This window comes from Pagrus pagrus (assembly GCF_965226575.1).
Source record: "Pagrus pagrus genome assembly, chromosome: 17".
Classification (NCBI taxonomy): domain Eukaryota; kingdom Metazoa; phylum Chordata; class Actinopteri; order Spariformes; family Sparidae; genus Pagrus; species Pagrus pagrus.
Window position 1 is genome coordinate 18,508,735 of NC_140201.1, and position 24,479 is coordinate 18,533,213.

At 42.8% G+C, this 24,479-nt stretch overlaps 1 protein-coding gene across 16 annotated transcripts in view; it reads left to right on the plus strand.

Annotated features, from left to right (window-relative positions):
• adgrb2 (adhesion G protein-coupled receptor B2) overlaps positions 1-24,479 on the plus strand; it is a 222,335-nt gene that overhangs the window by 87,024 nt on the left and 110,832 nt on the right. The gene's annotated exons all lie outside the window — the stretch shown is intronic.

Consider the following 24,479-nt stretch of genomic DNA (forward strand, 5'->3'; position numbering starts at 1 on the left):
CAAAACTCGTGGTCGTAAAGTCTAAAGAATACCTATAAAAAATCTGACTGTGCCTTCATCATCTCCATCCTCTGGGGCTTTATTTCACAATAAATTGTACCTGATATTAAACATGATATTGGGCAATAAAAAGTGGTGAGGCAGATTTTCTAGTTTTATCTCAGTTGATTTTTATTCCCGGCTTATGGTTTCCTTATCATATGCGGCTAGCCAAAACCTGTCTGTGGACTGATGGAAGGGATCCGAAGCTGGAAAGAAGCTTAAACAATGTTTAATTATGCTGGTTCCATTTCGTTTCATTGAAGTCACTTAGCTGAGCCCATAATGCACCCAGCTTTTAATTTACCGCTATATCTATCGATCGGTTTGTTACATCTTGTTACAAACGTCCACTGAGTCACTCCGAAGTAAATGGCTCCTCGTGTAAATGGCTTCTGGCCTCCTTTGAAGAGCTGCTAATCTTTAAGGTATTAGAGCTTTGGTGCACTGTGATCGTCTAAATGACGTGGAAAAGACTAGTGGGCGAGCTCATCCTCTCAGATAGAAAGACAGTGATATAACACATGTTCTAAATAACTCGTAAACGTGGCGAGTAGCATGCTATCTACGATGGTTTTGAGTGCATGTGCTCCATTTATGGTGCAATTGTGCATGGAAAGTGCAGCAGTGTGACCCATGTGGCTAACAACTGGCCACCTGAGCCCTTCTGCGCCGTGTGCACATGCCTCCGTGTGAGCATGCACATCATAAAGCATGTGTGCATCCCTGACCGTATGTGTGCACGCAGGCATCTGAGAAGATGATCTAACTTGCCGCGCCATTGAGGAGATTTACAGCAGCAGTATAATTACCTCTTGGTACAGTACAGTGATTTAGTGTGCGTGGGACCTGTCACCTGTGAGGTGGAATGATACTGAGAGTGCCATAGCGGTGGTTATCTAATGCTATTCTGAAAGCGCTATAGGTGCAGCTACCATCCATTTCCAGGAGTGAGCTGATGGTATTGTCACCAGGAGAGACATACTGAGACAGACAGGGGTTACTGATACTGCGCAGCGAGGGGTATGACAGATAGCCTGCTATTATGTAAATGTATTTTTTTTCACATCACACTATCAAGATTCATCTCCATGCTGTTGCTGCAGCGCGCGTCAAAGTTAAACATACAGGCTTGTGTGTCTGTGTCATCCTGAGTGGTCCCCATGTTTTGAATATGAGGTTGATGCATGGCTCAGCCATGTTTACTTCCTGGCTGTCACCAACACCTCCTCTTTAGCCGTAAGATGTCCTTCACGATAAGTGTCACAGGGACACTCTTACCCCCTGAAATGTCTCCTCCGGGGAACTCATTTGTGTTCATCTGGCTTGACGTGAGGGGAATCTGTTTGCCAGACGCAGCCTTACATGATAGACAAGGCTATTTATCCTAATACAGGAAGGGAGGCTTCCCAAACGCAAACACGCACGAGCATACATTTCGACGTATGCGCACACACACATTCGGAGATTTGCTCACTCATGCAAGCCACCACACTAAGCTATTTTTACTTGTATTATGAAATCACCTCCGGTCACGAAGTATGAAGATGTTTTGTTCCCTGTTGTTTCTCCCTGTGTGTTCACTGCAGCTCTCGCACATTCATTCTAAAACAGCAAGTACATAATACAAACTCCCACACAAAAACACACAACCAGGACCGTGTGTGCCAGTTTGTGCAGCCCGTGTGCCCCCTTGTGCCCTGTATGTGTGTGTTTGTGAACAATGCATCATCCATTGTGTGAAGTGACAGTAAGAGCGAGAGAAAGCACTGTGGTCCTCCTCCCGAGCCTGGGTCTCACTGGGTAGTGATGACACCCAGTGAAATACTACATTAATTTACAAACAAACACGCATGGGCATGCACACACTCACACATACACACACACACACACACACACACACAGAATGAATGCACACCCCCAAGTAGGCAAAAAACACACACGAGCTTGCACCAGAGAGGGAGACATAATGTTTACTGCGAGGGAATCTGGCAACACAGTGCAGGAGGAACACAATAGCTTGGCATGGAGGTGGACACGTGTTTGTGTGTGTGTGTGTGTGTGTGTGTGTGTATGAGAGTGAATGAGAGAGAGGGTGTTGTGGGTGAAGAGGCGGGCACGTGACAATGGCCGCTTCCAGTAGCGACAATAAAACGTCATAAGCAAAGAGGCGTGTAGCTCCGACCACCGAGCGACCGTCACTCGCGCCCTTGCTAAGTCAAAGTTACTTCAAAACAAGTGTGACTAGCCTCTCTCTCTCTCTCTCTCTCTCTCTCTCACCCCCTCTGCCTCTCGCTCTCTTTTTGTCAGCGCGCATTAGCATCACCAGCCGGTGTGTGGCAATTAAATATATCCCTGGGCAATGAGGCCCTATTTAGAAATCATTACAAGACAAGGAAATCTTGTCCCACGAGTTTAGCAAAAACACATGGGAAGCTTTGTGTGTGTGCATGCGTGCAGGCGTGTGCATGTGTGTGTGTTGGTAGGTGCTTTTTTCTGTGCTCCTTACCTGCACTATTCGTCATTCTGTTCCACTCATCCATGGCTCCTTGCTTCCAAGATAACTCTCCTCCTCCGACAGTCTCCAACAGTGCCTTGAATCCTCCCCTCCCTCCCTCCATCTCTGCCTCCTACCCAGCGTGCTGACTAGAGATGATATCATCTGCATGGGAGTCTAATGGAGCAGTGGGGAGACGCCATGGTCAACTATAATTTTGGGGTGTGTGTGTGACAGAGCTCAAATGTGGATGTAAGTGGGTGGTTTAAGAAGAGCTCAACTGGGTTTTTATACTTCTCTTTACTAGTGTCCTTGACTGGGCGGTGTGTGTGTGTGTGTGTGTGTGTGTGTGTGTGTGTGTGTGTGTGTGGCAAGGTTTTATATGCATGTCTATGTGTGTCTTTAGGATTAGTGGGATTAGTGACTTGTCACAGTATCAGAATCTTGCATAAAGCACTATATATATATGTATATGTATAATTACATTTATATATTCATTCAACATAGATTGTTTTAGTCTAAAAGCAACGCAAGAACTGAAAAAGGTCTCCACAGTCACCCGTTTGCCTCCCATTACAGATTTTTCCATTAGAGAGGTTGTGGTTGATTCAGAGGTTTCCGTGACTCGTTTTGCACTTCAAATAAACATGTAATGCTTAATTGTCGGAGCAACGCTGAATAACGATCCCATTAGGCTTTTTTTAATTATCACGAGCCGACCATTAGCGTTGTATTGCCCTTTTTTTTTTTTCCCTCTTTTTTTTTGGGACAATACAGTAATCTGCATATCTAATGTGATGTTCGGAGGAGCGAACTTAATCACTAACAATTCGACCTAATGTTTTCGGTGAGCCAGTCTGCATCCCATCATGCAAATGAGGAGAACTTTCATCTCATAAATACACAACAAAGAGAGAAATATTCAGAAAGAGGATTGAAAGTTAAGAGGCTGCAAACAATTCATATATAATGCACACGCTCTGCCCGGGCACTGACTATGAATACTGTAAAGGTTTATGATGCATGTGAAGCCATTAATATATAAATAACGGGACAAATAAGTGGATAGGAAAAGAAATCACCTTGCCTTTCTGTTCTGCAGGGGACATAAAGCGAGGTATGCTTCCTTGGTCTTGCAGGGAATAAATGCACTCGGGATTTATCGACACACTGGCTGTTATAAGCCTACTGTCACACTACAGCAGTTACCCACGGCGGATTTAAGACTCAGGGAAGTAGAAACACTCTTAGTCTCCATCTCAGTCTCGTTTTCCTTTTCTTTGCACCCTGCTGCAAGTAGTTTCATGCCACTGCGGCCAATGCTCACTCAAATGTGGTCAAGTGGAACTGGATGGGCATTTTGCGACGCAAATTTCCTTAAACTTCTTCAATGGGCGCATCTACATCTGTGCCAGCCTCTCTAATCCCGACCTATAATTTTGGTTGATGGCAACACAGTTGGCGCAGAGCCACAGCTCCTCTCTGGCCCCTCCGTCTGTCCCATGCGCACAGCTGCCTTGAAATTGCGTTTTGTTTATATGATGGTAAAATATTCATAGAGAAAAATAGCTGCGGAAGCTGTCCATATAATCCCCCATAAACTGATAGCTAAATCCATCATGCACACACACACACGTGCACTCACAAACGCACCCGCATACCCGTGCAATGAGAGATGACACCCTCAAGGGCACAATGAATTGAATGACAGCAGCACCCGCTTGTGTCTGTCCTGAGTGCCAAACATCTTGCTCATACACTAACAGATATGCACACACAGATGCCCATACACACAACGTGCATGCACACGCACACACACACACACACACACACACACACACACCGCTCCCAGACGGATGCTGCGGTTTGGGAGTCAGTATCGATCGACACTCGTCAGCATGTCCTCTATAACAAGCACTGTCCCCGAAAGCGCCGCAGCAAGCCTGTCGGGGGAGAGAGACGCAGGAAAATAGCAGGAGAGAGAGAGACAGGGAAACTGTGGTTTATACCTGTGTAAACAGAAAAACAGTCTGACAGGTGAAGCCGAGTGACCAGCGATCAGCCAACAAACATCGACGCGTGGGGAATATCATCCAGAGGTAGCCGCGGGTGTCTTTACCCACGCTGCATCGCCACAGGGCAAAGCATCCTAATTTGTTCAAGACTTTCGCCGTTTTTTTCTTTTTTCTTTCGTCTCCTCTGCAAAGCCTGCTTGAAGATTATGAGCAAGGGCAGAGTGGCTGGAACCGAAGCGCAGGCCCTGATGATAATGATGAAGTATCTAGCCACCCGTCTAACGAGAGCCCAGATCTGCCCTGAGTCTGCCTGCTATGCAAATTTCTCTCACACCAGCAATGAATCAAAGGCGTAGCAAACCAATGTTTCTCTTCACAGCACTTTAGCAAAGCCATCATTCACAAAGGACACGGCAAAGGCACGCACACTGCGGGAACAAGCGCGCACGCATACACAGGAAAAGATGGCGAGCCAACTTAAGGACTTGTGCAACATGTCATACCACTTTTTTTTTATGCTGAAAACAGTTCATGCGTATTCGAGCAGATTGAATCCATGCACATGAGTCCGTGTGTTTGTGCATCTCTGTTAGTGACACATCAGAGCACAGTGGCCTCTAACATTGAGTCGACAATAACAAGGCTCCGGAGACAACATTCCTCTAAGTTGATGTTCTTGGCAGAGAAACACAGCGACACAAGACAGATCATTTCTCTCCCTCGCCATCTCTGACCTCGCAGCACCCCTCTGTTCCCACAGCATGGATTTTTAATGCTCAACAAATAAGTTGTTTCTTTGTTGCCAAGATGAAAAGTGAAGGGTCCCTAAGACTTTAATTGATATATGGAGGCAAAAGTGCACGCCGACACAGAGCCGCGTTTCAAGTCATTGTACGTCCTTCGTTTTCTCTTTCCCTTCCTCTCCGTCTCTCTTTCTCTCTCAGTCCTCTCATTATCTTGTTGCTCTGCCAGGCCTGTAGGTTTGCCTCTGGGGTGTCGAACTGGCAGTAGTAACAGTATGATGGTAATTTGCTGGAATGGAAGTTTAGACAGGCTCACCTTGCCTTTTAAAAGGTGTCATGAGGGGCCAAACTGCAGACCTTTGACACCACGATTAATTATCTAACACATGTAGAGAGGTTTTTCTTTTTTTTTTCCCTCACTGGATTTATGTCTTAATTGGATGTTTGCACGGGAATATAACACTCATTTATGCATGCAAATAAACCGAAATACACAAATTAATGCATGTTTAAGCACAGGCAGGCATCGCATCCGTGAATGCAGAGAACCGCAGACGAGGGACACTTGCGCAGACGCATGTACTCATATGTCATACAAGCGGCACACACACATACGCACACAAACAGAAGGTGACAGGCTTTTAAGCCTTCGTCAGATTAATAGCCACTTTCTCTCTGTGGTCAATAAATGCTTCGGGGAGTTCCCTAAAGGCTGCGGGATAGCTCCCTCTGTGCATGTGTGTGTTTGTGTGTGCGTGTGTGTGTATGTGGGCATCTAACAGGCCTCATGGGTCAACCTGTCACCACAAAGATGGCTAAGCAGTTGGTTGGCCAGCGGGAAATCAATGTAAGGTGATGAGGCTACTCTGTGTGTGTGTGTGTGTGTGTGTGTGTGTGTGTGTGTGTGTGTGTGTGTGTGTGTCTGTTTGTCAGCGTGTTGTTATGTGTACCTGCGCTCCTGTGTGTCTTTGTGCCTAACCTTCATTTAGATTGAGATAAATACTCAAATAGGGAAGACCTAGTACCGGGGTGTCATCGGTGAATTGATTCCCTTCAACTGTTTTAGCTTTGCTTTCCCTTCACCTTATTGTAGCTTACTGTAGATGCTCACTGGCAGAGAAAACTTGAATCCAGAAGTCGCAACAGCATGGACCAAAAGGACTTTCCCGCCTCTACACCCTCCATTCCTTGGACTGCTGAGAACGGTGGGGTTGCCAGGTTTCCGAGTCGTGAAGCTGAGTCTTGATGCGATGATGTGAGCCGGAGATTATGAGACTCTGAACCAGTGGAGCTGCTCTGCCTCCCCCCTCCTCCCCTCCCCGCTCAGTGGAGGGCTGAAGCTCTAGCTTGCTTCTCTGCTACTGAACCCTGGTTGTTTAAACGAGCCCCAGCGGTCCTCATTACCCTTTCCCTGGGCACACCCGCGCACACAGATGCAAGCACACACGTTTGTGAATGCGCTGCAGTGCCTTGCAGATAGACTAGAGGAAGCACTCGCACGCACGCAGCTGCTGGCTTTGATGAAGTGTAACAGAGCTGGATGGTACTTTGTGATGGTTTGCTCGGACAGCTGTCCCGTCCCTTATCAACCTCGTGGCTTAAGGGGTCGTTACTGCGGTAATGGTGCTTGGACCACCCCAGGGTTGACACCATACTCCAGAAAGTTTAGCCTTTTGAAGTTGATGTCAATCCCTTAATCATCATGTTTCCGTTGATAATAGCACAAATGAAGAGCTCTCAGGTGCACTGAGACAGCCATGTTAATTGCGCGTGATGATTTCAGACTCTGCTTGTGTTTTTTTTTTCTTTTTTCATGCAAGCATCATTACAGTACATCACATGCCCTTTTTCAAGTGCAACCATTTGAGCTCTCCACAGCCTCCACCTCCAGCATTTAATCACTGCTTTAGGTGAGCTCAGCTAAGAGTGCACTTCCCTCCATTCTCTGTCTTTCCCTCTCTGCTCTTCTGTCGTTCTCTCAGTGTTTTCCATCATGCGCTCCTGGGAATCTGTTGGTCCTCACTGAAGTCAAATTAGCCATCTACGCACACAGCCACACACACACATTGAGGCAGTTCTCCTGGGGGAAAAAAGAGGAGGTGTTAAAAGCATGGCTTGTCTCATCTTCCAGCTCATCTTCCTCTCCATTTGTCTCTGTGTTTTCATTTCACTTATGAGCTCCTGCTCCAGGTGCCACCTATGGAGCCGGAGATAGGCCTGCCGTTATATTGCCTGTGTTGACTTGTGTGTGCTTGTCGGTGTGTGTGATATGAGTGCTGTTTGAAGCATTCAAGGGAAGTTGCTGCAGCTGGGGTTGAGTGAGACAATGATATAAGGCAACAGTGGCCCATGAATGTTTGTGGGGATGTGACAGCACGCTGCGGCCTAAGAGGTTTTCTAAAGACGTCGAACTGTTTCTTTCTGATGCCCACGAACACAAGCATGATAGTATAAATGTTGCATCGCATTCTCTTTTTTCTTGTAACGATAACTTGAAACGGCTCAGGTTCAAAGAGGGCAAATAGAATAAAAAAATCCTAGTCACTTTCAAGATGCGTATGGCTTTAAGATGTTTTATTCCTCTCTAACTTCTCTGCAACCCCCCTAAAGGGATTCTGTAGCTGTCTGAACAGAAGGATTTCTCTCTTTCTTTGTGGCAAAGGGAGCTCAATGTTCTTTGTCGCTCAGTGATGTGTGATCTCTCCAAGATATCACGGACATGGACGACCTTCCGCAGCAGAGCCCTGCACAGATGTCCTCTGGCCATGACTTGCTTCCCATCACAAGTCTGCAAAAAGAGAGTCCTTACTCTCCGGGGAGTCAACCAGAAAGCCATCATGTGGCAAAGTTAATCAATGTGACTATTGGCTAGAAGTAATCAAGTGATTAATCAGCATGACATCCAGCTGATGCAGGGAATTCTGGAGGAAGACTTATGGATACTGAAAGAGAGGGAAAAGAGAGGAGGGGGGGGGGGGGGGGGGGGGGGGGGGGGTATAGGGAGAAAAACCATGGACTTGGGAGAAAACCAGAAACCACAAATAAATCCACTATAAATGTAATTCCCCGAACTGAACAAGCATGTATCGACATATACTGAAATATATAATGTAATATATGGATTTTAATGAATGAAAGTAGTCAGAATGCATGCCAGTATATTGTCATTTTGCTTCATGGACATTTTATAAAATATAATGAATGTACACTTTGATAATACATTGGTACTATATACTAATATGCATTACTTGAAGCATATATTTGCATATATTACTCAGAAAGATTATATATATTTAGAAAAAATTACAATAATTGGTGTCTTTGTTGATCCCTATATATCTTTTATTTATCCAGTAATACATTATTAACTATATACTTCGATACATATGTTGAAGATCAAGCAAATTTCAAACATAAGCCTTTGTCAACTCTTCCTATCAGTGTAATATGTAATTACAAGGTGAAGCTATTGTCACTGTTTAATTGACTGAAATGATTTTTTTTTTTTTTAAATAGAATGTTAATATATCAGATCTACATGTTTGCATAGATAGGAATGTAGGACGATTCTCAAACAAAGACATTATACTGTAACCCAGAGGAAAATGAGAAAACAAATACACGAACGAGGTGAAAACGAGGAGCTCTAATCAATATGACATTTCAAACACCCCATCAGCAGAGATCTCCATGTAGGAATCTGTTTCTTGGTCCTTGGCTAAGATGAGAAGCATGAAAACAGTAATGTTCATTCTCTAGCATCTACCAAGGCTGCCGGCACTCATCCATCAATCACAAGCAAAAGATGGATGTCGAAGCAGGAGAGAGCATAGGCCACAGAGTGAAATGCGATACGACAGGTAGAGTCTTATTTTCTCGAGCTGCTCGCATGAATTTCCATGAGATGATGCAATGTGTTGACGGCAGGTTCAATGGGATGTATCTCTCGGGCTTTCCCCACTCTCTTTTTGAATTTTGTTTTTAAAGAAATCTCTTCCTGGAACTGTGTATTATTTAACACATGAAAATGCTGCTTGAAACTCAGATTTTTTCACCTCAGATTTTGACCTTACTATGTTTACGCTAGAAATGATGAAATCTGTCGAATGAGGACTGTGAGGCAAAGCTCGATCTTGTGACAGTCTGTAGACTCACGGTATTGTGTCAGAGTTGCCTGCTGTATGGTTTCCCCTCTCATTTGTTGGTTTATATATTCCCTGGTATCTCACTTATTTGTCCTGCAGAAATAGGCAAGACTTTCTACACAATAACACATTTCACAGAAGCCATCAAGGTTTTTCTGTTCAGACGTGAAAGGGTATCAGGCAGCTTGCCACACTCTTTGTATTGTCTGAAAATACTCTTGCTAAATTGGATAGTTTTACAATTCACTGTGATACCATTCGGTGCAGTTTCGAGCCAAATAAAAAAGACATGTAAGGCTGTGCCTTTGTTTGTGCTATGTACCAAACCTGTCTAATCTACAGGCTCATGACAATCTCTGTGAAGTTCATTGTTCCAAGTTTTGGAAGTGGGACACAGCAAGGAGGCCGCAAGTGGAGGCAGAGATGAAGGCAGGTGAGGGAGTGATAATTTCACTCGGTGGCACCTAGCATTTCCACTTTCATCCCGAGGTATCACTGCCGAAGGGGTGGCAGGAGGAGAAGAGACTGATTGAGAGGTGATGGGTTGAAGACGGCGAGGAGTGGGTCAAGGGGGCTGATGGGGGCCAGGAGCCAGTGCTAGTCATAAAAGTGAGAAAGCCATGATGGCAACAGGAAGTGTTGGATGTGCAGTGAGCAGGTGCAAGCATGGCTAATAGTGACAGATAGATACTGTGGTTGGGGTGGCACAGTCACGCCTAGAGGGGACAGGAGTGTGATGGCGGTTTATTCCTGTTCTACTTTTTTAAGTGAAGCCATGAAGGACAAGGAAGGAAGGTACTGTAGACCTTCCTGTTCAAAACTGGTGATTCATTTATCTGCTATGGAAAAAGAAGTACAAGGGGCTTAGTAACAATTCATTAATGCCGTACAAAAATAAACTACACAACAATAACCATGTCAAAGAAATGCAAGGCTGATTTATTTAAGAATCCTTTTATTTCATTTATTCAATATCCATGTACAATTTAGCTAATAAAGGAACTCTTAAGTTAACATAGACTCAAGATAAGATAGTGGGAAAACAAAGTAACTGTTCTTCTGTTGCTTAATATAGAATCCAAAATTATTGGTATGCAGAAATGTATGTACAAAAACAAATAAACATTTTCCATTCCAAAAGAAAAAATAGCTCATGCTCAAGCAGCTCAGTGAGCTGGCTCTCACGCTGAAGAGGTTAGGGCTTTGCCTCCCACGGGGTCGTGCTGAAAATGTCTTATGGTGCCGCGAGGCATACTAGGGTAAAGAAAAACACTATAAATTTCTGGATCCTGTACCATATGTCAGTAGGATGCTATAGTAGTGTGCTACAACTCTCATTCCCACCGGAACAGTGAAACCCTAAAAATGTATGTTTTGTTGCTGTATATTGGAAAGCAATTTGTATCAAACTGCCCTGCAAAACTTATACTGTACACATATATTGTTATTAAATGATGTTGTAACAAAGCTAGAGGGGGTAAATCATGCCCCCTGTCCCAGTTGCATCATATTTTAAAGGTCCAGTGGGTAGGATTGAGGAGAATCTATTGGCAGAAATATCTAAGGGAATATAAAATGATGTTTTCATCAATGTATAATCACCTGAAGCTATAAATGATTGTGTTTTCGTTACCTTTGAATGAGTCCTTTACATCTACAGAGGGATATTTTTTTTCTGTGGAAAACCTGGATAACCTGGACATCCCACAGTATTTTTCTTAACCCACATGAAGGTTCAAAATGCCTTTGTATGCTTGATTTTTTCCGTCTTCCTAGATATTTGGCTTTCTTCAGCAAGCACTCATTTACCATATCTCTCTGCTACTTGCGAGGCCAGATAGCACAAAATTAGCTCCCAGAAGATGCAGAGCTCTGTGAGCTCATGTCAGCTGCCCACGGTTTTATATAGGTGAAAGTTGTTGGCACTGAACGCTATAAAATCCATTTAACCTAAAGCTGCTGCAGACTAGCAGATTGATTCTCAGCGGGATAGGCAGTATAGCAACCTTTTCACATTAGACAGAACTTTGATTACTAATGTTAATATCTAAATTATCGCTTTCGGAAAATGTAAAAAATTAACATTGAAAAAAGAACCGAGGGAAGCGTTGTTCTTCCAGTTAAGAAAAAAAAAAAACCCAAGGCTTTCACAATGGCAGATGGTAAATCATCTGAATGTCTGAAAAAAATAATATCTTACAAGTTTGTTCTCTTCAGTAAAGTAAAAGTCAGAACAAATACATTGAAAATGATGCCAGGGAAGGCAAATGAGGACATGGAGGAACAAACTTTTTAAAGAAAATATTATTATAAGATTTGTTTCATTTAATTTTGATCAAGCCTCCCTAACATTTCCCCGGAGAATAAATGCTTCTTGTCACATATTGCTGAGTGATATTTTTCAGATTAAGAAGCACAGACACATGCACGCACATGCCCACACAGACTTTGCTTCAGCTCGAGTAACCATACAGAAATCTAGGCCAGAGTCTTATTTTGATGATTCAAGGCATGATCATTTAGCAAAGCGTGGTGTTCTCAAAATTAGGGGTGTTAAAATTCCCACAGCAACCTACTAGCTGGTGTGTATTACACAGCGTTTCTCCTTGGGAAAAACTCTGATTAGCAGTGCTGACCTCCATGACTGAAATTAACTCTTTAGCATGGAGCTCCCTCAATGCTGTGCGACAGCACTGCTCCCTCGATTAGCCTTGTGGCGTGACTGCTCTCAGTTATTTATCCAGCTCCCGAACACCTTTTCTCTCCTTGGACTAAATTGCCTGGAACATTTTGTAGCAGAGGAGAAGGAACGAATGAGTCTGGAGGCCTCATCTCGAGAGCTGATGAGGGCCTGACAGTCCTTGAGCCCTCTACGAGGGAATATTGTTCTCACTGCGGGCCATATAGTGTGTGTGTGTATATATATATATATGTGTGTGTGTGTGTGTGTGTGTGTGTTTGTTCTGCAAAACTGCACATTGAGGCAGAGTGAAGAAGTATTTTGCTGTAGGTCAAGGCCATACTCCTGCTTCTGCATTTTTTTTACCTATACGGGTGACACATTTAGAGATAGAGAGAGGTTAATAAAATGGGAGACTGGGGTGCAGGACGTAGGAAGGAGGAGAGAGGGATTATGTGTGATGGCACGGCTTTTCGATGCAAATACAATATCTGAGTTCTGTTTCTGATACTAAAACACTGAACTCTGAATTGAACTTGTGCTGTACTTTGTTTTTCTACTCAACACAGGATATCTGCCGAACCACAGGAAGCAAAAGTTAGCTTTCAATCAAGAGCTACAGTATGTAATCAAAGCATACATATGCTTTTACACCTGTAGTTTCGTTCTTTAGGGGCAGGGTCAAGCAAAAAAAAATAAATAAATAACATTGATGTTCACACTGGCTTATTACAACTATACTCATCGTCCAGATTCTTGGGTTGCTCAAATGAATGTAGTTTAATACAGCAGTGCTCTAGAAGCAGAGCAGGGCTTCATGGCACAACTTGGCTTACTTCTAATGTGCAGGGAGAAGGATTAAAGTATAAAGAAGTTAAAACTCCAGCAACACTTCAAACCACAAACAAACCACGCCAGAGTCCTCTAGGAAGCTGCCAAGGCTCATGCCTGAAAATGGTGCTTTGTCTCCACCAGTGCTTGTTGAGTCTGCACCAGAGTTTGACAGCTGTTATACCGTTGCAAACAAACCGAACCAAAACAGGCAGTTGAATTGGTCTGAGCTGCGCCCGACAGGTTAGCTGTGAAAGCAAACAAGGTCAAAAATCTGACCAAACGTGTGATAGCATGTTTAACTATTTGACAGTTTTCAATCCTCTTTGAAAAATACACTTTTAGGTCAGTAACAAAAACGTATTGAAGTTCAGTGTGTATCCTTGGATCTGTCTGTCTGCAGGATCTATCAAGCATGATTTGTCCATGACTCCTGTCTTTCTCACTGTCATTTTCCTCTGGTTGTTGTGTCCGGGATATTGTACTACATCGCAAGCCATCCCTTCTTTTTTACCACCAATAAAGTGTAAATGGGCTCAAAGTTACAATCATAGTTTCACAGAATGCGATCTTCCGCAGGTGTTGTGAAATTCCTCTTTCTGTCACACCGGGGGAAAAACTGGCAAGAGTCACATTTGTTAATGCCAAATATTAATCATATCTGCCAAAAAAAAGAGTTATTGAGAATGAGGACTTCTGTGATTAATGCTTCACATCACAGCACAACTTCGACCTTACCCAGCAGGCATATCCCAGATGATGATACGCGAGAGACCCAAAGTGCACCCCAAGCAAAAAACTGTTTTTGGTGGATGGAATTACAGCAGGACTTTGTGCTGAATGCAAAAAATATATTGAGGATTTATCTACAATGGTACAATGCTTCATAGATCTGGGCCTAAGTAGATAAGTAGTCGATGAATCCTAATGAAAGCGACCTTGATCACCCGTGACTAAATGCCTGATCACTCTTCTAAAACAACTGGAGATGGTTTTAAGAAGAACAATGTAGCGACTTCAGTCAAAACTCCTGCTGAGTGATATGGATTTAACTTTTCATGAAATTTTCAAAAGAACTCTCAACTTGAGTTTAAAATGATCCTCACTGTGATCCATTTAAGTCCCTGAGAGAAGGAGTTCCAAATACTGATCCGAGCGAGCTGCCTGCCTGGAGGAAGTTCAGTTGCTCGGAGGCACTTGTGTCAATGAAATGGCCATTAAAAACAGATGTGCCGTACAGGTAGACTTTCAATCCTATCTCCGAGACATTTTGTTTATATACTACTAATGTGCAAAAACATACATTTTGACAACACCCCCCACACAAGGTGCTTACTTGTACACACAATGGTAACGCTGTAGTTACCACACAATGGTAACTATAGCATCCTTAACCTTGATCCAAGTGGTTCGTTGCCTGAATGTTACCTCATGCAGGACCTCGTGCATCGCAACAGCTTACTTCAGTCTAGTCGCCTGATGAGGGAAAGTTAGACAGAAACTCGATGGAAATAAAAATGGCATGACCAACAGAAGTTAAGTAGGAACCAGTTGGAAGTTTCCTGGAAAAAACATTCAAGAATTTACCTGTTTATTTAATGATTCATTATTTATTAACAGCCTGTTAGGAATTAGCAGGGCATCATTATTGAATAACATTGGGGTGATTTTTCAATAGATTTTGAGGTATTGTTGTAATCTGGGGTATTTTTCAAAGCAGTTTAAAAAATGTTCCTTGGTAATTATAACTTACTTACCATGAAACTTCCATACCTGTGACATGCAGTTACGCAAACATTGAACTTAACATACATCAACAATGTTTGTTCACATAAGGAGGAGGTTGGTGTAGTGGAGGTGGGAAAAGTGCTTGGTGGCTACGCTGTACATCAGCATTAATAGATGCTGGATGTTACAAGTAAGTGGCTGAATGAGCCAGTGATTGTAATGGATGAAATAAGCCAATCACTTTCTTTGCTGTGCTAATGCTGAGCTTTAACGCTGTAACATTGTGCCCTTTTCTTCGAAATGCACCTCTGACACTTTGAGAGCTTTCAATATGTTATGAGTTTATTTACACAGATATTTTCTTCAGCTTTGCGGCTTCCTGTCAGTCTGAGGAGCTGCACTGCTGGCTACTTAAGTCTCCATCTATAAACCAGTCGTACTCTTCTGCACAAGCCATCAAGGTCCCTCTCCTCAGTTTTGAGTGGATAAGGTGTGGGTGGATGAGAGCATGATTGTATGAGCGAGCATATGCCTCTTACGTGTGCATGAAGTCATGGTTGAGTATTTGCATGAATGGGAACGCAAAGCTTATTGTTGTGTATTGGTTTGTGGAGCAGATTGTTCTAATGGCATCGCCTTTCCCAGAATATTACAGACATTTTGGGAAATAACATGCTCATACAATAATATTATGGATACAGTGCTCAAGTGAAAGACAATTATATAAAAAAAAAGTCAAAAAAAATAAAATCAGGAAGTACACAAAACATACTGTACTGTAACTGAAAAGTACAAAATAAGTGGAGCAGACATTAAACCTGAACTGAACACAGTGCTGTGTCAGACTGTACCAAAGCATATAATAGTCGCAGAGAAGCACATGATAAAGAAAAACATACACAAAGAGAACATTTATAAAAAGCAGAGCTGCATCAATGATACCAAGACAAAATGCATGTTGTATTTTCCAGTTTTCAACTCATAACAGCTGAAAAGAGAGGGCAAAAATCTAGGCCATCGTCTCATTTTCATGATTCAAAGGAGAGTTATCTGGCTGTCACCGACTCATACAGCTGCTTAGTTTTTTGTTTTTTTTTACTTTCGGGTTTCACCTCTATTTTCTGCTCTCTTATCACTTTTTCTCACATGGGTTCATCCTTCCAGCTTACCTAAAAGAAAAAAAAAAAAAAAAAAACAACAAAAAGTGGGTCTGGCTGTAGACCAGAGCAGTGACTCGCCAAACTCAGTACATCTATGAGTGACTCGCAAAAGTGTTGGGGTGCATGTCTGTGTGCAGTGAGCGTATCTGGCCCCAAAGATTACCCTCCCCTGTCCTGTTGTGCTGACCCTTCCCTCTGATGGGAGGTAGTTCACAGAGTAGAGGTAAGTGGTGTGTGAGGGTTTGTGTTCTCAGGAGAGAGGCTGAAGGTGAAAGTGCGCATCTGAGTATCATTTCTTCTGCCCCTTCTACCAAGTGAAGAACCAAGGTCTGACTCTTCTCATGCCACCCTGTTATGATTCATGAAAACCACCTGCCGGAGTGCACTCCGGGTTGCTTTCAGGTTGCTTTTGGCCTGCGAGCTAAGTGCCCATGCGAATGCAGTTTGTGTGTGTGTGTTTATGAAGCACCACTTGCACGAATGCATTTCAGTGTGGAGGCAGATGTGGCTGATTTTTTCCCAGCAGTCATAAATTGCACATAGATCTCTTCTTAGCAGGGTGCACAGGCTGCTTTCATCGTTGATTACCAGAAGGAGGAATCAATGCCGTGCTTGAATGAACCAGCATGGCCAGCATTAACATGTGCGCTTATACACGAGATGTAGATACTGAAGACACTCACACAAAGGCCATAAATACATGTCAACAGAACTTGCTTGTTGCTATGAAAGAAAAGTCAGGAAACAACTGATAACATAAGAAATATAATTGAGAGTGATGAAAGTAAATAATGAAATAATGGACTGCAAAAGAGAAAAGAAAATTAAAAAAACAAATCATAAAGAAACTGACAGAACAAATAAGAAACAGGCAGAAAGAAATAGAATACTTGAGTCATAGCAACAGCACGGCAGCTGCCCTCCACCACAGCTGAGAATGACCGTCTCCATTCACCTCTCTGTCAGACGCAGGACCGGTGGCCGAGTGCGGACACTGATTTATAATCCACCTCCCTCCGTCCATCCTCCTGCAAGCCACCCCACTCGCATCCCTTCCCTGTCTTTACGGCATCAGCATGACGGTGTTGCTATGGCAACTATGACCACTGCAGAGGCAAATGTGAGCAGTAATCGATCTTTTTGTGTGGCTGTGTCAAACACATATATGTCGCTGTTGTCATTTGAAAAGCCTGATGGTGACATGCCAAGTTTTGTTCAGCAGATGTCTTTTGGTGCTGTTTCTGGTGGATCTGTGTCAGAGGGAGAGCAGCAGAGGAAAGATGAAAGCAGGAGAAGGGAGAAGACATGTGACCACAAATCACAGGCTGCACTGTCAGTGTTCAGAGTTCATGATTTAGCGCTTTTGTCTTAAATCACGCTAAGGACTATAAGCTTCTCCATGGGGTGGCAGGATTCTACCAGCATTGGGCTTAATGAACCTCTCAGAGGAAAAAGCATTTTAAATAACATCCCTATTGTTTTTACTCTCTCTGAAACTTATTTTGATATACAAAATCTTCTAGGTCTCAAAACCTTTTATTGTGTATTATGAATTGTGGGATTTACACTGGTCTTGGTCTTGACTTGGTCTCAACCCTTCAGCACAACGCTGGCTCTAGGGATGGAAATGTTGCTTGGTTGGTCAGTCCACCACTTTGGTCCACACTGAAATATCTCAACAACTATTGAATAGATTGCCAAGAAATCCTGCACCCAAATTTGTTGTCCCTAAAGTATGACTCGTATTTAATTGGGTGTTCCCCTTGCTTTTCCTTTAGAAGGACCAGCAAGTTCACATGTTTGGGTGTCTTAACAATAACTGGATGGGTAGCCATGAACATTGGTGCAATTATCCATGGTGCCCAAAAGATGTTTCCTATGGACTGTAGTAATTCCCAAACTTTTCTCTAACAACACAAGGTTCAAATGCGTGGTTTTCAATAAAAACTTTTAATTAGATTGTTGTGAAATTTGGTACAGGCATTCATGTTACCCTCAGGATGATTTGTAATAAACTTAGTCCCATCATTGCGTCAAAGATTTAATTTGCCTAATACTTTGGTTTATGACCAAATACCTACAAAAACAACTAAGATTGTTAAAATGGTAATCATTATACCTGCTATTAAACACCAGCATGCTAGCATTGTTATCGTGACCATGTTACCATGCTGAAACCACTAAGTACAGCATAACAGAGTTGCTAGTAAAACTCTTAATCTTCTTTAATGGCATCTGCTTTCTTATCTGCTGTAGTTAAATAAATTACATCGACGTCAGTTCCCTGTCAGATTGACAGACAATAAGATGTCTGGACAATAAGAAATCTGGACACGAAGTCTTCACCCTGGCAACTGTGATATCTTTGAACACTGAGAATCAGACTGAGGCAGAGATACAAAGTGCACCAACACTGGCTTTGCAACAAGTTCACTCGGGGCTCCAGCTTATCTCACATCGATCCATTTAACATACTTCTAGCCATGATTGTAAACACTGCTACACTTGCCTTTGTAAGTGCACTACACAGAGGTTCCTACACAAACATGCTAAACCATGGGTGTAATTGTGTGTAATTGATCCGGCCAGTGCAGTGCAGTAATCTTGCTTACCCTGCTTTGAATGAATTGTTCTGGCCATTCCTGCATTGATTGCTCTTTGATTGTAGCTCCGTATTTTTGCGCTCTGTAAGTCCACCGGACTGTAAATCCATCTAAATTCTCATCTTGTTATGGAATGGAATGAAAGAAAGGCTGCGCTAGAAGACAGAGGGTGAGGGGGTGGAGGGCAGAACGGTAGACCAAATGACTGTGCGTTGTGGGAGTTGGAAGATTTGAAAATATCTAATCAGAGAAAGAAAAACGGGGGAAAAAAGGGCAATTTGAGATTGCGAATGAAAGTGAAACGAAACAAAGGCAATTTGGCAGTTTGGACGTACAGCGAGGCTTGTGTTGATCTGTGTGTATATATGAGAGTGTGTACGTGCGAGACAAAACAACAGCCAGCCTGTGGGGCTGAGAAAACTAGATTTTGAATCCATTTTAAAGGCACACAAATGACCTTGAGGCCCCCACAGTCAGACAGTGTCCTGTACCAACCTGATTCAACTTCTCTCTTCATATCTGCTGCTGAGAGAGAAAGGGTTGAGAGACGAGTCAGAGAGAGAGAGATGGAGTGCGTCTGTCTGTCCAGTAGCTTATAAAAAGTCCATTATAGTGTGCCTCTATCAGTTTGGGCTCTCCCAGATGGACCCTGGAGTAAATGGACATCACCAGAGAGCTATAAGCTCAGATTTGATATACGGCTGAGAAATAGCTCTGTGTGTGAGTGTGTGTGTGCGTGTTTGCAAGTGTGCGTGTTTAGCAGAGTGCATTCAGTCGTATGTGCTGCACTGAAAGAGCTGACAACAGTCACTGCGAATATTTCCGTGCCACTGTTTTTGTACGTGCCGTTTACTTAACACAGTTGTTTTACCGTATTACCATATGTGCTCTCCTGCCGTACACACACAAACACACACACAAACACACACACACACACACACACACACACACACACACACACACACACACATATACAATCTTCCCAGCAGGCTTAAATCCCGGCTCAGTCTGACAAAGGAGCCTGTGGCTCTAACTGGCTCTGCCCCAATCCCCTTCCCCTGCCTGCTGCTTTGTACGGGCTCAAAACCGCTTTACTGCATGACGTTTATTTATCAGCTATATTTACTTCCTATTGTGTAGGTGTGTACCGGTCTCAGTGTATGTCTGTGCTAGTGCCACATCAAGGTATATTTGAGCTTTGGTGTCCTTGCTAATGTGTGTATTTATTTGTTGAATATGCTGTGTTCATGTCCTCAAGCTTGTGTGTGTTCATTGAGGGTATCCCACTGCTCATTGCATCAAGTAGAGGAGTCTGACAAAAGCCCCTGCCTGCTGAGTGATAGCGCTCAGCGGGCTGTGAATGGGACTTTGTCCTTCTACATGCTACTTTATCAACTGTTTGTTTGTTGGGAAGAAAGAGAGAAAATAGCCCCGAGCAAATGGGGGGGTGAGACTGGTTGAAAATCGCTGCTTTATTCTCAGCAGTTGAGTTCTGACTAAGCAAACAGAGTCTTATCAACAAGTTGTTATCCACAAATAACAAGCACACCCTGACCCTTTCTTTGACATTGAGCTGTTTGTGTGCTGCACTTTCCAAAAAATAACTAGTTAAACAGTAAAAACAGCACTTTCATTTGGTGAACTAGTTATTGTACACCCATATGTAAAATATCAAAGTTAACACCCAGCCAACCACAAGACTAGTAATCTCTATGATACATGATATCTACATATGGGACATGATTCTGGTGGTTATGGTTTCCATTTGCAGTTCGAGTGGTAAAGACCAATAACTTAATCACGGGTAAGCAGTGTGTGTGGAGAGCTAAAGAGGCAGAACACCTTGGAATCCACCATCGATCATCCGATGACGATTTGGCTTTCTCATATACAGATCAGTTAAAAGTCTAGAGTTGCTAATTGGACTATCCACTGGCTACATTGGAATCCCTGCAACATTGGTCAGTGCCTCATATGCTAAATTTTGTCTCAGGATAAAATTCCTGGGCTGCAAGATTATTAAACTAGAACGACACTCACTAGAACGCATACCTCCTCCCAGGCCTAACAGTCCCGTTTTATTCAGTCAAGCCTTACAATATCAAACTCAATTGTCCTGTATCTCTCTAAATTTGAAACCACCCATAACTGCTGAAATTAGATCTAGGATCTGCATAAAACTGTACTCAAACATAGATAGCAGCCACCTTAATATGACTGATTTTCTTCATCAAGATTCATGCATTATGAAATTAACGAAAATGTCTAAAAACACCACGCAACATTACAGAAAGTGAGAAAAAAAAAAACTTTGAGCTGTCCCTTAATCTATATCGACACCAAGTTAGTTAATGAGGTCTATAATGGGCCGAGACCCATCCTCCATCCAAGTTTTCTGGAACTCTGTCCAGTAGTTTTTGTGTAACCCTGCTGACAATCCGACAAAACAAATATGGACATGGGTGACAACATCCACCACCTTGGCCGAGGTAATTAATCACCTGAGACAGCTGAAATGGGTCGACACGAACAAGGACGAGGACAAGGACTGCCTCCAACAGTTATTTCTGTTCCTTTAACATCAACTGTATGAATGCAGGTTCAGAGAAGTCGCTTTTAGCACACCTCGACCTGTGACTCCAATGCCCTCACATTACGATAATATATTGATGATGACCTATAATTTTTAGATTCTTGATGCAGCTGTAACACGGGCGATCCCTTCATTTGTCAAGGGGCGACGCTCAAATGCGTTTTCACTTCACTGACACTTCTATCAGATGACACAAATCCATCGCTGAAATATCATATCTCCACCTCTGCTCCCGGCCAATCACAGGATTATCGACCCTTCTCGCGATTGGAAGTGATACTGCCGGCTATAGATGGAAAGTAGATTCCCCCGGAGGTGAAGAAACAGCTGAAAAGGGTGAAAAAAAAGTGGGGATGAGAGAGGGCAAGATGATTTGATGAAGTGTGTGATGGTGTATCCATTAAAGTGCAGTCCAGAACATTAAACAATATAGTGGAGGTTTGTAAAGGTCAGTACTCTCAAGGGGGTTTATCCATATTGATCTTTCCTTTGAATTGTGCTGGACTCGGCACTGGTGCCCGTCTAAACCATACGTGCCTGAGACTTAACAAAGACAGAGACAGAGACAAAAAGAGGCAGAGATAGAGAGAAATGAAGAGATAGCCGGTCCTCACTGGTCATTTTATGTGAGACATTACTCCTCTGTCCTGCTCCACTGACCTCGGTGTCTCAGAAGCACAGATGTGTAGAGTATACACCCACACAGAGGGCTTCATTTTGGGCCGGATTCGGCCAGAAAATGATTCGCAAACTCACAGATTGGGACCGGCATTCCCCCTGTGGCTCTAAAAATAAATCAATACATTGTCTGAAAAGTTTAAAAGTGAGTGTTGGTTGGTGGTATCTTGTTGTTTCATTCGATTAATTATGCAACTCATGAATCCCCTCAGCAGGCAGTCAGACCTTAAGCCTACCAAACTCACTTAAGTGGATCAGTGGGATGGTAATATTAGCAGCACATGTTTTTCTGGGATCATATGGGCTGCATCGCTAGCTTTGTGCCACCTGTTTGCAGGCATGAACAGCAGGAGGTATTTGAAAAGGATGAACATGGGGAGGGTCTTTGATTTCATACAGAATTAGACAAAAGCAGGCTTCTCATTTCAGCCCACAACTGTGGCTTTTGCCGGCTGAAATGATTACTCTTACAAGCAGATTGTATAAGCCGTAGATAGCTAATGTGGCACCTTTAAATTTTTTTTTTCTTTTCTAATACATGCCCAATTACTTTATTTCAACATTTAGTTTGATAATAACCTGTCACATTTAACCACTTGTTCCCATCAAAGTACTCTGAGTATAATATGCTTTGAACCTGTACATAACCCGTTGTAGGAGAGGGTAGAGAGTAACCCCTTTCACTCTTCAAGCAATTGGGAAACACAGGAAACTGGTCTTTGCTGATGCATTTATTAACTGGCACACTGTGACCTATACAGTTCATTACTGCCCAAACTGTTAACCTTTCATTTCCCTTACTCTGCTTGCATTTGGCATCTGTTTTTTCCCTCCCTCTTTCTCTTACTCGACCACACACAGCTAAGGTTGTTTATAAGCGCTCAAAAAAAAGATAAAAAAAAAACAACAGTCTAATATCCGCTTTTAGGCAATATAATCAGAATCAGAATCAGACTCAGAAATCCTTTATTTGTCCCCCAAATGGGGAAACTTCTTTGTTACAGCAGTTTAACAGTTTAACTGGTTGCTGAAGTGCAAGTTTCCCCACACTAAATCAACAGCAGGACTGAGCTGCTATTACTTTTTAGTTCTCGTGGTTCTGAGATAGTGTATGTTGCAGTCTTAACAGGCATCTTTCTTACATAACCCATAACCCCCCCTCAAAATGATGTAGTCAGCTATATCAAAATGAGTTAGGGATATTGGGATATGGGCGCATATGTGCATGTGCATGGATATGCAATAAAAGTCAAATGAAATGTGTGGCATTATTTTTCAGGACCAAAAATATTCACAAAAAATAAGATAATAAAAAATCTGATATGTCACAGAATAAACAATCAAATGAAACACCAGAATATCCCAATGTCCCTAACTAATTTTGAGTAGAGTACACCTTGGCTTTGGAAATAATACAGGGTTACTGGACATGCCATTGTTGGCAGCTTATGTGAAAAGAAAACACCGTTCAATACATGTTCCATACAGTTCTGCTGTTGTATCTTTGGCTTTGGAAAGGGGCGGGAAAAAAAAAAAGACACCACCCTCCAAACTTTTAAGGTACCAAGATTCACCCTTAATATACTGTAGCCATTAAAAGCTTGAAAGGGCCTCTGTGCCTAGTAACTGTTGCTAAGCTATGATTGGGCAATGGCGGTTCTGGAAAGTGGTTTCGCATACAGTCATCTGGAGAGAGAGAATTATTAAGGAGCCGGAGAGGAAAAGTATTCTGGTAGGTGAAAAGTTCACTTTTTGCATAAATTAAACCTTAAAAGTTTTGATTGCACCATTTTCAGATGTATTTTTAGCTGATGAATATTGATCTGTCAGAATGATGTGTAGTGTTATGAAATCCAGGAGCACATATATCCTGACACAAAGGTTTAATGTTTTTTCATGTAAAATGTTTCTGTAAAACCTGCAGCTAAGCGAGTGGGCGTTAGTTTCTGCACTGCCCTGACTGTGGCTAATGAAAACTTAAAAGTCCTAGGGCTGTTGGCATGTGCAGCTCAACTCTCGGTTTGATTGTCACATTAAATGCAACAATATCGAGTCTTTTTTCGGCAATGAGATGAGGCGAAATTAATATCTTTTTATTGCTTTCTAAAATATTTTCACAGTGCTGCATTTGCTAATTTCTGTTTGCAAGGAAACCAAAGTGAAACTAGCAACCCACACACAAGCACCAGTAGCTATTTCTTTCACCCAGGGATGTAGCCAGCTGCAGATGTCTTTTAAACAGCACACAAACAAAAAATTATGACATTGTTCCTGTGGTTAAAAATGTTGTTCTTTGGCCTTAGAGCACAAGTGGTCCTGCTGAGAACAAGCCACAAAACAAGGGAATAGGAGGAGACAGTATGAATGAAAGAGTGAGAGCGAGAGGATTAAAAACAAAACAAAAAAAATCCTGACAAAGAGTTGTTTTCTGTAAAAGACCAAATTAGACGGCCACTGCCAATGGGCAATTGTCAAATCACGACAGACCCTCAGCGCACTTTCCAGGCATTCGTACCCGTGTGTGTGTATTCCGAGGCAGGGGAAGACGTGCATGTGTTATTGTTCTTCCTCGGGTCAACTCCTTGATTGAAGCTAATGCGAGGAAAATTTCAGCGTCAACCACTGACGCGCTCCGTGAACTTGTGTATACACGCACAATCACATTGCATGTGGATAATGCACCGCAGACACGCCGTGTGTCTCAGCTTCTTTGCGTAAATGCCGCCGCTTGAAAGAGTCCCATGGGCGAGAAGTGAAAAAGATCTGC